We start from the raw sequence: 16,075 nt of genomic DNA, 5'->3' as shown, positions 1-16,075 counted from the left end.
GTCTCTATATGTTGCCAATTTGTACTTCCCAAGCGCTTAGTACAGTGCTCTGCACATAGTAAGCGCTCAATACAATTGATGATGATGATGATATATACATATGTGTATGTATATATGTATATACGTTTGTACATATTTGTTACTCTATTTATTTATTTATTTTACTTGTACATATCTATTCTATTTATTTTATTTTGTTAGTATGTTTGGTTTTGTTCTCCGTCTCCCCCCTTTTAGACTGTGAGCCCACTGTTGGGTAGGGACTGTCTCCATATGTTGCCAACTTGTACTTCCCAAGCGCTTAGTACGGTGCTCTGCACACAGTAAGCGCTCAATAAATACGATTGACGATGATGATTTATTCGTTTATATTAATGTCCGTCTCTGTAAGCTCATCGTGGGCAGGGACTGCGCCTACCAACTCTGGCTGTGTTGTACTCTCCCAAGCGCTTAGTACAGTGGAAAGCAGGATGGCACAGAGGACGGAGCAACGGCCTGGGAGTCATGTCATGGGTTCTAATCCCATGATGTGCATAGAGCTTTAATTCTATTTGTTCTGACGCTTTTGACACCTGTCTACGTGTTTTGTTTTCTTGTCTGTCTCCCCTCTTCTAGACTGTGAGCCTGCTGTTGGGTAGGGACCGTCTCTATATGCTGCGACTTGTACTTCCCAAGCGCTCAGTACAGTGCTCTGCACAAAGTAAGCGCTCAACACAAATGAATGAATGAATGACTAATCACGGCTCTGCCACGTCTGCTGTGTGACCAGGGGCAAGTCACTTCATTTCTCGATGCCTCAGTTGCCTCATCTGTAAAACAGGGATTGAGACTGTGAGCCCCACGTGGGACAGAGACTCCGTCCGACCTGAGCTCCTCAGGGTCTGCCGGGGTGGCACCATGTTTTAGACTGTGAGCCCACTGTTGGGTAGGGACTGTCTCTTTATGTTGCCAACTTGTACTTCCCAAGCGCTTAGTACAGTGCTCTGCACACAGTAAGCGCTCAATAAACATTATTGATTGATTGATTGATTGTCCTCGTCCCTGAGGGCCGGGGTGTCCGGCCTGTCCGCCAGCTGGGGAAGACAGACAAGATATTTACACAAAACTGTTGTGCGTAAAGGAGCTGGTGGTGCTTTATTAGTGCACAGAGATACTCCTGAGAATAACCCACATACTCCATTTGACTTTACACCAGAAAACTATAAGAGAATAGAGGCAATAGCGAAGAACTATCCCGAGGGACACAAAGCAGCAGCTGTGCTTCCAGTTCTCGATTTGGCTCAGAGACAGAATGGATGGCTGCCCATCTCCGCTCTGAACAAGGTGGCAGAAGTTTTAGGAGTGCCTCCAATGACAGTATATGAAGTAGCAACTTTCTACACAATGTATAATCGAAAGCCTGTTGGAAAGTATCACATTCAAGTGTGCACAACTACACCATGCATGCTGTGAGATTCTGACAGCATATTAGAGGCCCTTCAGAAGAAGCTTGGTATAAAAGTTGGGGAAACGACACCTGATAAGCTTTTCACACTGATCGAAGTGGAATGTTTAGGTGCCTGTGTGAATACACCAATGGTTCAAATAAATGATAATCACTATGAAGATCTGACACCCAAGGATATTGAAGATACCATTGATGAGCTGAAGGCTGGCAAAGTCCCAAAACCTGGACCAAGTCCAGGCCGCACCCTCCGCTCCTCTGCCGCTAACCTCCTCAATGTGCCTCGTTCTCGCCTGTTCCACCGTCGACCCCCGGTCCAAGTCCTCCCCCTGGCCTGGAATGCCCTCCCTCCCTCTGCCCATCCGCCAAGCTAGCTCTCTTCCTCCCTTCAAGGCCCTACTGAGAGCTCACCTCCTCCAGGAGGCCTTCCCAGACTCAGCCCCCACCTTTCTCTCCCCCTGCTCCCCCTCTCCACCCCCCCGCCTTACCTCCTTCCCTTCCCCACAGCACCTGTATATATGTATGTATGTTTGTACGGACTTATTACTCTAACTTGTACATATCTATTCTATTTATTTTGTTAATATGTTTTGTTTTGTTCTCTGTCTCTCCCTTCTAGACTGTGAGCCCACTGTTGGGTAGGGACCGTCTCTATATGCTGCCAACTTGTACTTCCCAAGCGCTTAGTACAGTGCTCTGCACACAGTAAGCGCTCAATAAATACGATTGGATGAATTTGCTTGTATCCTCCCCAGTACTTAATACAGTGCCAGGCGCATAGTAAGCGCTTAACAAATACCACTATTATTATTATTACAGTGCTGTGCCCACAATAAGTACTCAGTAAATACCACTGACTGAAGTCCTGAACTTAACCAAGTTGTAGGGGTGTGGAGATAGACGAGAGGCATAGTCCTAAAATTATATCCCACTTAACTAAAATGAAATGAAAAACTGAAGATATTAATGCTAGTTCCTAGTCCTAGGGTCCAAGTCACAAAGATTAATTCTCAGAGTCTGTGTCTTCTGTTGATGACTTCAGTGCCTAAAGCAATTCCCAGAATTAGGAATAACCAACTCCACTGGAGGCATCGAGTCCACAAGAGGCTAACCTGGAGCACAGAAGCATGTGTTCCACTTTTATGTGACAGGTGGGAATACCTGCCATTATCTGTAACTTATTTATTTCTATTAATGCCTGTCTCCCCCTCTAGACTGTTAGCTCCTTGTGGGCAAGGAATGTATTTGTTATACCGTTATACCGCCTCTATCCAACCTTGGCTTCACAGATTCCGTCCTCTTATCTCTCCAGCCATTCATTCTCAGTTTCCTTTGCGGGCTCCTCCTCCCCCTAACCATCCCCTTACTGTCGGGGTTCCTCAAGGGTCAGTTCTCGGTCCCCTTCTGTTCTCTATCTACACTCACTCCCTTGGTGAACTCATTCGCTCCCACAGCTTCAACTATCATCTCTATGCTGATGACACCCAAATCTACGTCTCTGGCCCCTGCTCTCTCTCCCTCTCTTCAGGCTCGGGTCTCCTCCTACCTTCAGGACCTCTCCATCTGGATGTCCGTCCGCCATCTAAAACTCAATATGTCCAAGACTGAACTCCTTATCTTCCCTCCCAAACCCTGCCCTCTCCCTGACTTTCCCGTCACTGTGGACGGCACTACCATCCTTCCCGTCTCACAGGCCCGCAACTTTGGTATCATCCTCGACTCCGCTCTCTCATTCACCCCACACATCCAATCCGTCACCAAAACCTGCCAGTTTCAACTCCACATCACGGAGATCCACCTTTTCCCTCTCCATCCAAACCACTACCCTGCTGGTTCACTCTCTCATCCTATCCCGACTGGATTACTGCATCGGCCTCCTCTCTGATCTCCCATCCTCCTGTCTCTCCCCTCTTCAGTCTATACTTCACTCTGCTGCCTGGATTATCTCTGTGCAGAAATGCTCTGGGCATGTCACACCCCTTCTCAAAAATCTCCAGTGGGTGCCTGTCAACCTACGAATCAAGCAAAAACTCCTCACTCTCGGCTTCAAGGCTGTCCATCCCCTCGCCCCTCCTCCCTCCCCTCCCTTCTCTCCTTCTCCAGCCCAGCCCGCACCCTCCGCTCCTCCGCCGCTGATCTCCTCACCGTTAGGCCTCGCTCTCGCCTGTCCCGCCGTCGACCCCCGGCCGACGTCCTCCCCCTGGCCTGGAATGCCTTCCCTCCACACAACCGCCAAGCTAGCTCTCTTCCTCCCTTCAAAGCCCTACTGAGAGCTCACCTCCTCCAGGAGGCCTTCCCGGACTGAGCCCCCTTTTTTCTCTCCTCCTCCCCATCCCCCCCGCCTTACCTCCTTCCCCTCCCCACAGCACCTGTATATATGTTTGTGCAGATTTATTACTCTATTTTACTTGCACATATTTACTATTCTATTGATTTTGTTAATGATGTGCACATAGCTTTAATTCTATCTGTTCTGACAATTTTGACACCTGTCTACATGTTTTGTTTTGTTGTCTATCTCCCCCTTCTAGAGTGTGAGCCCGTTGTTGGGTACGGACCATCTCTATATGTTGCCGACTTGTACTTCCCAAGTGCTTAGTACAGTGCTCGGCACACAGTAAACGCTCAATAAATACGACTGAATGAATGAATGAACGAGTCATGCTGAAAAAAGATGACCGATGCGGAAAGCAAGTCCCTACCACCTTGTCCCTTTCCGGGGAACTGTCACTCTAACACAGCCGCAAGGGTGGAGCCATCTTTTGGTCTGCCTTCTTGCACCTCAGACTGCAAGCTCATTAGAGAAGCAGCGTGGCTCAGTGGAAAGAGCGAGGGCTTGGGAGTCAGAGGTCATGGGTTTGAATCCCAGCTCAGCCACTTGTCAGCTGCGTGACCTTGGGCAAGCCACTTAACTTCTCTGGGCCTCAGTTACCTCATCTGTAAAATGGGGATGAAGACTGTGAGCCCTACGTGGGACAACCTGATCACCTTGCATCCCCCCCCCAGTGCTTAGAACAGTGCTTGGCACATCGTAAGTTCTTAACAAATACCATTATTATTATTATTTTTGTGGGCAGGGAATGTGTCTGTTCTATTGTTACATTACACTCTCCGAAGCGCTTGGTACAGTGCTCTGCCCACAGTAAGTGCTCAATAAATACTCGTGACTGATTGACAAGACATCCCTTACCGGGAAGAAAGCCCGTTAGACTGGGGGAGAAGACACGCCATTGCAGGGGTGGTCACATCTTGCTTCCCGAGCACTTAGAGAAGCCCTTTCCAAATTCTTGATGTGAACAAGAGCCAGTACTGCTTTTACAAGGTGTGGTGAGATCCTCGGATTTGGTCCTAAGGCTCCATGGCTTTCCAAGGAAGCTTGGACGCAAATTTGTAGGCTGCAACTTCAAAAAAAACCCAACAAGCAACCAAAAATAAAACGGAGACAGTAGCAGGTACTAAACTCAGCCAGGAAAACGAGGCCCTCGGGTGAGGTGGCTCAAGCTGGGACACACAAACAGACTTTCATTTTGTGATCTTCCCACAAAAGGGTGGATCTGCACATAGTAAGCGCTCAATAAATACGGCTGAATGAATGAATGAATCCGACTAGAGCCTTTTGAAGTTTGTTTTTCGATTTGACTAATTTTCACCTGAAGCCTATTAGGTAAGGCCTTGGCTTTCTGTCCATGCGCGAGCAGCACCGAGGACGTCGTCAAGGTTATTAATAATAACAGCAGCAATAATAATGATAATGGTACATCTCATTTCTGTAGTGTAGTGGTTGTCGAGTTCGCCTAACCGGCTAAAGGTCCCCGCTTTGTAACCGAGCAGAAACACTACAGCTGGGGAAGCAGCTTAGCCTAGTGGAAAGAGCAGGGGCCTGGGAATCAGAGGGCCTGGGTTCTAGTTTCAGCTATTACCTTGTGTGACCTTGGGCAAGTCACCTCAGTTTCCTTAACTGTGAAATGGGGATACCTGTTCTCCTACTTACTTAGACTGTTAGTCCCACGTAGGACAGGGACTGTGTCCGACCTGATTAATTTCTATCTACCCCAGCGCTTAGAACGGTGCTTGACACGCAGTAACTACTTAATAAGTACCATAATAAAAATAATAATGATGATGATTATTAACAGGAGCGTTCAGCTGGACCAACGTGAACGGCAGAGAAAACCGCCCCCAAGCCTGGAGGCATTTAGAATAAAAAAGTGAAAGTAAGAGTGGAGGTCACCCCCAGTGAGGGGTGACAAAATTTTCAAGCTAACAATAAAGCTGACGGCCGCTGAAATGCCTTCTTTTTCCCTGCGTTCATCACCTGAAAAACAATCACGCTGCAGTGGAAACTACGTTTCATTTTTGATGAACTTTCATCCACCTTTGGAATTATTAGAAAGCACATTGGTGGTTGAGACAAGATTCAAAGACGGATTAAGGATAAGAAGGTACATTTCAGTTAGAACATTCCTCTTCTCCTCCCCATATTTATAGGCCCACTCAGATTTACTTCTGCATCGGGAGTAGCTTCTCTCTCCCCCACTTTGATATTCTATAATTACTGGAAATAACCTGGCCTTTACCCAACTTTGCCTTTCCCCTCAGATGCTCTTTCCTTTCTACCTTTCTGCACATCTCTCATTACCATGGCTACATTCTCTGCGGCCCTCCTTTTTTTGAAAAACAAATGAATAAAATCATAAATGAAATAAATAAAATAATAAATAAATAACACAGGGCATTTGTTAAGTGCTTATTACGTGCCAAACACTGTTCTAAGCCCTGGGGTAGATATAAAATAATCAGGTTGGACACAGTCCCTGTCCCACATAGGGCTCACAGTCTACGTCAAAGGGAGAAGGATTTAATCCCCATTTTATAGATGAGGTAACTGAGCCACAGGGAAGTTAATTGACTTGCCTAAGGTCACACAGCCGACGAGTGGCGGTGCCAGGATCAGGACCCAGGTTCTCTGATTCCCAGGCTGTGCTCTACCCACTGGACCACGCTGCTTCTCCCTCTTTCCCTGAATCCTCCCAATTCCCTCTTCCCCAGGATTCCCTCTCCCACCCAGAGTAATGTGACCCATCCTCCCATCTCGGAAGGGCAATTTTTACATTTCAGATGTCTTCTATCTCTTGCTTTAGATTCTCTGGGACTCACTCAAGTCCTGAAAATCCGAAAGGGGAAAAAAAAGACCCGTCCGGCTGAACTGTAGAACGATCTTGGATGATGGGAGAGATTGGGGAGAGAGAGAAAAGCGTGATAGCCAGGACGCTGTGCGCCGTGCGATGGGGAGGGCGTCACCCAGGCAGGACATTTTGCACCTCATCAGCACACATGTCATTCATTCATATTTACTGAGCGCTTCCTGTGTGCAGAGCACTGTACTAAGCGCTTGGGAAGTACAACTTGGCAACATTTCGAGACGGTCCCTACCCAACAACGGGCTTGCAGTCTAGAAGGGGGAGACAGACAACAAAACCAAACATGTGGACAGGTGTCAAGTCATCAGAACGAACAGAATTAAAGCTAAATGCACATCATTAACAAAATAAATAGAACAGTAAATATGTACAAGTAAAATAGGGTAATAAATCTGTACAAACATATCTAAAGGTGCGGTGGGGAAGGGAAGGGGGTAGAGTGGGGGGGGGATGGGGAGAAGGAGAGGAAAAAGGGGGCTCAGTCCGGGAAGGCCTCTTGGAGGAGGTGAGCTCTCAGTAGGGGGTTGAAGGAAGGAAGAGGGAGGGTATTCCGGGCCAGGGGGAGGACATGGGCCGGAGGTTGAAGGCGGAACAGGCGAGAACGAGGCCTAACGGTGAGGAGGTTAGCGGTGGCAGAGGAGCGGAGGGTGCGGGCTGGGCTGGACAAGGACAGAAGGGAGGGGAGGGAGGAGGGGGCGAGGGGATGGACAGCCTTGAAACCCAGGGTGAGGAGTTTTTGCTTGATTCGTAAGTTGACAGGCAGCCACTGGAGATTTTTGAGGAGGGGAGTAACAAGCCCAGAGCGTTTCTGCCTTCCCCATGTTGGGAAGTTGGGGGCTGGGAGGCAAAATAAGGAAGCGTGTCCCGGGTCAGGGTCCGGGGGAAGCTCTCCAGCTGCAGGCCCAGAGCTGGCTGGCTGAGCTCAGCCGCCGCCGGGCCTGGTGGCCTCCGTGAAGACACAGGACAGGACAGGGCTGCCATGGCCGCTGCCACAACCCAGGCAGAACAAGCAACGTGGCTCAGTGGAAAGAGAGTAGGCTTGGGTCAGAGGTCATGGGTTCGAATCCTGCCTCCCCCACATCTGCTGTGTGACCTTGGGCAAGTCACTTCACTTCTCTGGGCCTCAGTTCCCTCATCTGTAAAATGGGGATTAAGACTGTGAGCCCCACGTGGGACAACCTGATCTCCTTGTATTCCCCCCAGCGCTTAGAACAGTGCTTTGCACATAGTAAGCACTTAACAAATACCAACATTATTATTATTATTATTAGTGGCAAGAGCCTGGGCTTGGGAGTCAAATGACGTGGGTTCTAATCCCAGCTCCGCCGCTTGTCTGCTGGGTGGCCTTAGGCAAGCCACTTCCCTTCTCTGGGCCTCAGTTACCTCATCTGGAAAATGGGGATTAAGATTGTGAGCCTCACATGGGATTACCTTGTATCTCCCCCAGCGCTTAGAACAGTGCTCGGCACATAGTAAGTGCTTAACAAATCCCTTTATAATTATTATTACAACCCAGGCAGAAGCAGCAGTGGGACTAGTGATAAGAGCACAGGCCTGCCTGGGAGTCAGAGGACCTGGGTTCTGCTACCGCTCCACCACTTAGGCTCTGTGTGAGCTTGGACAAGTCATTTCGCTTCTCTGTGCCTTAGTTCCCTCATCTGTTAAATGGGGACGAAGACTGTGAGCCCCATGTGTGACATGGACCGTGTCCAACCTGATTAGCGTGGATCTACCCCAGTGCTTGGCACATAGTAAGCTCTTAACAAATACTGTACATACATACACATACACATACTATATAAATATATATATGAATGCATATATATGCAGATATATACACTATATACATTATGTACTATGTATATATAGATTATGTATATTATATATATATATATATATAAGCAGTAGCTTGCAAGCTGTTCAGCCCTTCTGGAGCTGTTTTTGCTGAAGTGGCAGAGGAAGCAGGGGAGTGCTTCCCTTTCACCACTCTCGCCTCTGCTGTTCTCTCTCTTTTCCTTCAGCCCCTGCTTCACAGTCACTGTCCATTTTCTTCTTTTTCCTGTTCCTTTTCTACATTCTCTTTCCCCCTTCCCCCTGCACTCCTCTCCTCCCTTTCTCCTCTCCTTCTACTTCTACCCACTCAGTCTCTGCCACCCTAACCTATTCCTGTATGCATACTTCCTCTTTCTGGGATCTGATTCCAAGGGGCCATTCATTCATTCAATCATTTATTGAGTGCTTACTGTGTAAAGGTGCGCTGCACTAAGCACTTGGGAGAGTACAGTACAACAATAGACACATTCCCTGCTCACAACGAGTTTACAGCCTAGAGGGGGGAAGACAGATATTAATATAAATGAATAAATGACAGATATGTGCATAAGTGCTGCGGGGCTGGGAGTAGAGGAAGAACAGAGGGAGCAAGTCAGGGCGATGCAGAGGGAGTGGGAGAAGAGGAAAGGAGGGCTTAATCAGGAAAGACCTCCTGGAGATGTGCCTTTGATATGGCTTTGAATGCGGAGAGAGTAACTGTCTATTGGTTTTGAGGAAGGAAAGCATTCCAGGCCAGAGGTGGGATGTGGGCTAGGAGTCAGCGTTTTGTTGTCTGTCTCCCCCTTCTAGACTGTGAGCTTGTTGCTGGGTAGGGACCGTCTCTATATGTTGCCGACTTGTATTTCCCAAGTGCTTAGTACAGTGCTCTGCACACAGTAAGTGCTCAATAAATACGATTGAATGAGACAGGCGAGATGGAGGCCCAGTGGGAAGGTTAGCACTGGAAGAGTGAAGTGTGCGGGCTGGGTTGGAGTAGGAGAGTAGCGAGGTGAGGAGGAGGGGGCAAGGCGATGAACTGCTTAAAACCAATGGTGAGGACTTTTTGTTTGATGCAGAGGTGGACGGGCAACCACTGGAGTTTTTTGAGGAGCAGGGTAATGTGTCCTGAACACTTTTGTAGAAAAATGATCCGGACAGCAGAGTGAAGCATGAAGTGGAGTGGGGAGAGACGGGAGGCTGGGAGGTCAGCAAGGAGGCTGATGCAGTAATCCAGGCAGGAGAGGATGAGTGATTGTATTGATGTGGTAGCAGTTTGGTTAAAGAGGAAAGGGCAGATTTTAGCAATGTTGTGAAGGTGGGACCGATAGGATTTAGTGAGAAAGAGGAGTCAATGAGAGAGAGAAGTAAAGAATAAAGCCAAGGTTACAGGCTTGTGAGACAGAAAGGATGGTGGTGCCGTCTACAGTGATGGGAAAAGTCAGGGGGAGGACAGGGTTTGGAAGGGAAGGGAAGGAGTTCTGTTTTGGACATGTTACGTTTGAGGTGAAGGGAGGACATCCAAGGAGCGATGTCTTGAAGGCAAGAGGAACTGCAAGACAATAGAGAGCGAGAGAAATCAGGGCTGGAGATGTACATTTTGGGTATCATCCATATCCACGTGGTAGCTGAAGCCATGGGAGCAAATGAGTTCTCTAAAGAAGTGGGTGTAAATGGAGAATAGAAAACTAAACCTTGAGGGACCCCCACAGTTAGGGGGTGGGAGGTAGAAGAGGAGCCCACGAAGGAGATTGAGAATGAATGGCCAGAGAGATAAGAGGAGAACCAGGAGAGGACAGAGTCTGTGAAGCCACGGTTGGATGGCGTGTTGAGATGGGGCGGTCCACTGTGCCGAAGGCAACTGAGAGGTCGAGGAGGATTAGGATGGAGTAGAGGCTGTTGGATTTGGTGATTAACTCGTATCTACCCCAGTACTTAGTATAGTTCCTGGAGCATGGTAGCACTTAAATACTGTTAAAAAGAGAGAGAGAAAAAAAAAAAAAGGGCTTTTTTTCCACCCTCAAGTAACAGTACATGGCTAGTTGTGCATATTTTCACTTCGGTATCCCACAAGCCCCTACTTCACTGAAAGAATAATAATAATAATACAAATAATAATGACAATAAGTGAAAGAACGTTAAAAAAACTCTAAGCATGGTTCTCTTCCTATCACCAGATATTCCATAACCTCAAAATGACGGTTAAATCCCAGTCTAAATTTTGGTGGCCTGCCGCTGCCAAACCCAGCTCAAAGCTCTTGGTGCTTCTTTGAATGCTGAAGCTGAAGACTGTTACTTGGAAAAAACTCCCACACTTTGTATCCTGTTGCCTTATCAATAGTGAAAGTCTCTGTCTCACAAACGAACAACATAACACTTGTATAGCTAGAAAATTCAGCTTTGGCTTTAGCTACCATAATGATGGCATTTATTGAGTGCTTACTATTTTCTAAGTGCTGAGGGTAGGATGAAGAGAGTCGGACTGGACTCAGTCCCTATTCCTTTTGATCTACCAGGTTAGGAAAGCCAGATAGTTTACCCTCACTCTCCAGGTGAGGAAACCAAGACCCAGAGAGAGAGATGAAGTGGCTGGCCCAAGGTCACGCAGCAAAGTCAGAGCTGGGATTAATAATAATAATAATCATAATCATAATAATAATAATGGTATTTGTTAAGCGCTTACTATGTGCAAAGCACTGTTCTAAGTGCTGGGGAGGTTACAAGGTGATCAGGTTGTCACGGAGGGGGGGGGGGCTCACAGCTTTAATCCCCATTTTACAGATGAGGTAATGAGGCCCAGAGAAGTTAAGTGACTTGCCCAAAGTCACACAGCTGACAGTTGGCTGAGCCGGGATTTGAACCCCCGACCTCTGACTCCAAAGCCCATGCTCTTTCCACTGAGCCACGCTGCTTCTCAGAACCCAGTCTTGTGCCCTTTCTGCTTTGGCGTACTGCCCCCCATTTAACTCCATCTCCATTGCGTCGTTCTTGGGAGTCCTGGACCAGAATACATTTTCTACTTTCACTGACCACTAATGCTTTTGTTTCTCCTGTTGCCCCAAAGCATTCAAGGGAAAAAGCATCCTGGAACTTGAAATTTTTGAATGCTCAGACCCTGAGAGAGCTACTGGCAATAACTCACAAGAAGCTCGTACATTCGAGATGGAGAAAAAAAAAGATATCGGAACACTAGGGCCTGCACCCAACAGGAACAAAAGGGCAAAATTATAACTAAGGATGTAATCGCAACAATACGGAACCTTATGAAGGTTAAATAGGGTTTTTATGGCTTAAGGCCCAATGGTGAGATTAATAAGCACAACTAAATGATGTTCTAAGAGACTCAATCAGTCTGAGGATAAAAGAGAGAGGGATGCAGGATGTGTAGAAAGTGAAGATCGACCACGTTGATTTACAAAACTGCTTAGTGTTTTAAGTAACACTATTAGTCTTCACCTTCCATGGTGACCTACATGCCCAGAAAGGAATATCCACCCTCAGAGCAGCTAAAGGAGACTAATTCCTAAGTCTCATTCACCATTTCTTCTTCAGTAATTTCTCTTTCTCCGGTATTTTCTGCGTGCCCATAGTGTGCTGGGCACTCGACGGAACAGAAAAAAGGCACAATCCCAGCTTTCAAGCAGTCGGTGCCAAAGCAATCATTCCAAACGAGGACAGCTTAATCAGATGAGCCAACATCAGTTGGACACAAACTCTCCAATGCCCCAACAATTTGAGAAACTTGCCCATTCGTCATCTGAACCTCAATCCAACAATGCTGAAATTTTCCCCCACGCTTTTTGCCAACAGATGAACGCGGTTAGCATCAAAAATTGTAAACTGAAATAGCATCTGAGACTACAGTCTAAGCCACAATTACGGCTTATCGCTGGCACTGGGAAGGGGGTGACTTTCGACACCCAACCACTCCTACCCTGCAGTTATTTTTAGGGCAGAGCACCGGTGCCAGGCCAAAACTGGGGAGGAACTGGGTTAAGTCAGACCTGGCCCCAGATTTCCAGCCCATAGGAGGTTCAGCTGGACAAGGCAGCTGCAGGGGGGAAGCAGCAGCAACAGCAGATAAGGCTAGGGGTGGCCAATTTGTTTTGTTGTCTGTCTCCCCCTTCCAGACCGTGAGCCTGTTGTTGGGTAGGGACCGTCTCTATATGTTGCCGACTTGTACTTCCCAAGCGCTTAGTACAGTGCTCTGCATGGAGTAAGCGCTCAATAAATACGACTGAATCAATGAATGAACCATGAGTCCATCACCTCCAGGACTGTGTCTATGGTAGAAATCTTAGGTGCCAACTTCTCAGCGGAATTCTGCTCCATAGCGGTAAAGAATGTGGCTTTGAGGGTGGCAGAGGCCACGGTAATAATCATCACTGTGATGATGTTGTAGGAGTAAACTTAACTGATCATATAAAAATCCTCTAAATAGTGTCAGTGGACAGACATTCCACCGCAAAGAATGGCTAAGAAAGATTAGCGCCTTTCTTAGAGTTCAAAGCATGGGCCTTAGTGACTTAGTGACCCGCACACTGCTGGCTAATACTAGGTGACGAGTAACACTATCTGATTTTAGTAATTTTGGAGACAAAACACTCCAGGTGATCTGCCCATAAAGTTTACCTGCTTACATGTACCCGACCGCCAAAAAGTTCTTTGCAGAGGAAATGGCAAACATGATTCTGGAATGAAACGTATGAAAAGTTAAAAGTCTGTCTAATCAAATTTAAAACGTCGAGAGAGCGAAAATGCTCCAAAGCAGAAAGGTGCCTGGATCAAGATCAATAAGTATCCTATGGGCACAATGTAAACTTGGTAATAAATCAATGGTTTGAACAATCTGTGACTATATTGGGTGGATTTAGTTATGTGAAAAAGTTCTCTATTTTTTTTTTTACTTCCCCCAAATTTGTACTGACATAAAATGAAAATTTTACTTTTACAAAACAATTGTGGCCCTTTAACTCGCTCTCGGAACAGAGCCAACATATAATACAAATGGCCCGGGCTGTTTTCTGGAAGATGACTCCAGTCGGCCTAAAGAAATAATCCAGATTAGAAAAGGCTTTGGTAAAGCATATCCAGAAACAACGTTGGCATCCTTGAAGGATGCCAAAGTTTGCTGGTCTCAAGAAGGGAAATGAAGAGGGAGTCAAGGGACTTGGAAAGCAAGCTATTTCTAACTTGGAAGTGACCTTAAGAAAAAAGGGCTGCGTGAAGAACACAAGGTGAGGGTTTCAGGAATAAAATGTGAGCGGGACAGGTAAACACAGAACAACAGCAATACGGAAGCATTTACAAACTGTCTGAGACCTAGGACTGTTCCTTTCCATTCCCTTGCCCTAAAATGTAATTATAGATAGACACCTTTATCAACCCAAGGGACAAGAGAAGGAAAGTGTTCTCAAGTTTCTTATTACAAAAACCTAAAGGCAATATAGACGCTCAGTTTCCACACCAAGGAAACAGTCATCCATCGCTACCATCCAAACTGCTACCACGTTAACACAATCACTCATCCTATCCTACCTGGATTACTCCATCAGCCTCCTTGCTGACCGCCCAGCCTCCTGTCTCTCCCCACTCCAATCCATACTTCATTCTGCTGCCTGGATTGTTTTTCTACAAAACCGTTCAGGACACGTCACACCGCTCCTCAAAAAGCTCCTGCGGTTGCCCATCCGTCCCCGCATCAAAACAAAAACTCCTCTCCATCGGCTTTAAAGCATTCCCCCTCCTACCTCACCTCATTTCTCTCCTTCTACAACCCAGCCCGCACACTTTGTTCCTCTACTGCTAACTTCTCACTGTGCCTCTGCCTCGTCTATCTCAACGCCGAACCCTAGCCCACGTCCTCCCTCCTCAAATCTGACAGATAATTACTCTCCCCCAAAGAGCCTTATTAAAGGCCCGTCTCCTCCAAGAGGCCTTCCCAGACTAAGCCCCACCTTTCCTCATCTCCCACTCCCTTCTGCGTTGTCCCAACTTGTTCCCTTTGCTCTTCCCCCTTCCCAGCCCCGCAGTATTTATGCACATATCTGTCATCTTATTGATTTGTATTCATGTCTGTCTCCCCCGCCCTCAAGACTGTAAGCTCATCGTGGGAAGGGAATGTGTGTTTATTGTTGTACTGTAATAATAATAATAATGATGGCATTTTTTAAGCGCTTACTATGTGCAAAGCACGGTTTTAAATGCTGGGAAGGTTACAGGGTGATGAGGTGAGGTTGTCCCATGTGGGGTTCACAGTCTTAATCCCCATTTTACAGATGAGGTAACTGAGGCACAGAGAAGTTAAGTGACTTGCCCAAAGTCACACAGCTGACAATTGGTGGAGCCGGGGTTTGAACCCATGACCTCTGACTCCAAAGCCCGGGCTCTTTCCATTGAGCCACACTGCTTCTTGTACTGTACTGTACTCTCCTAAGTGTGAGCCCACTGTTGGGTACGGACTGTCTCTATATGCTGCCAACTTGTACTTCCCAAGTACTTAGTACAGTGCTCTGCACACAGTAAGCACTCAATAAATACGATTGATTGATTGCACCCAGTAAGCACTCAATAAATACAACTGAATGAATGAATACAACTGTGTCCCCACGGAACCAATCGGTCCTATTTATTGAGCGCTTACTGCGTGCAGAGCGCTGTACTAAGTGCTTGGCGAATACAATATAATAGAGTTGGTCGACATGTTCCCTTCCCACATCGAAAACATTTCCCGAGGAATGTAGACAGAGATAGCCATCAGGCCTGTGAAGGACATTCACAAAGAGTGAACTTATACCCATGACAAACCAGCCCAAACCAGCTACTTGTTCTCCTGACAAGTGGGGATCAGGTCCACCGGCTTCTGGCTACTTTTCAACCTTTGCTTCTCTTCTCAGAAAAGCTATTTTAAGGCAGAGACAATGGGAAACATGAGCTCACACATTCATCCATCTCTAAACACGCTCTGTTTAGCTCCTGAAGAGAGGCAAATCTCAAAGTGATACATGGAAATCCCACGCTTATCATTGCAAAAGTATGTCTGGAGGGCAAACTCATGGATTCAAGCCACAAATTAATAACTCCACGCTCATAGAAAAGAAGCTATTCTCCAGCAATCCAAGTCAGATGGAAGAATCCTACGATATTCCGTTCTCAGAAATTCTTGGTACGGCCAACGTGGGTGCTTACATTTTTAGTCCTTCTGAAATCACATACCACATAGAGAAGCAGCGTGGCTCAGTGGAAAGAGCCCGGGCTTTGGAGTCAGAGGTCACGGGTTCAAATCCTGGCTCCACCAACTGCCTGCTGTGTGACCTTGGGCAAGTCACTTAACTTCTCTGGGCCTCAGTTCCTTCATCTGTAAAATGGGGGTTAAGACGGTGAGTCCCCCGTGAGATAACCTGATCAACTTGTAACCTGATCACCTTGTAACCTCCCCAGCGCTTAGAACAGTGCTTTGCACATAGTAAGTGCTTAATAAATGCTATTATTATTATTATTATTATTACCACGCTAAATCATAGCTTTTCAGGAGGCCTTCCCAGACTATCGCTTCATTTCCCTACCCAATTCGCCCTCCCCTCTGCACTTGGGTGCCTATCATCTACTTGTACTGCCCAAG

The 16,075-nt window shown here is 46.9% G+C and overlaps 1 protein-coding gene and 1 pseudogene across 1 annotated transcript in view; one reads left to right on the top strand and one right to left on the bottom strand.

Moving 5' to 3' along the window:
• PDE6D (phosphodiesterase 6D) overlaps window positions 1-16,075 on the bottom strand; it is a 122,050-nt gene that overhangs the window by 92,755 nt on the left and 13,220 nt on the right. The window lies entirely within an intron of this gene.
• On the top strand, window positions 1,030-5,308 carry LOC119930960 (annotated as a pseudogene).

This window comes from Tachyglossus aculeatus, chromosome 1 (assembly GCF_015852505.1).
Source record: "Tachyglossus aculeatus isolate mTacAcu1 chromosome 1, mTacAcu1.pri, whole genome shotgun sequence".
Classification (NCBI taxonomy): Eukaryota; Metazoa; Chordata; class Mammalia; order Monotremata; family Tachyglossidae; genus Tachyglossus; species Tachyglossus aculeatus.
Note: the sequence above shows the minus strand (reverse complement) of the source record. Positions and strands in the feature narration are given on the sequence as shown.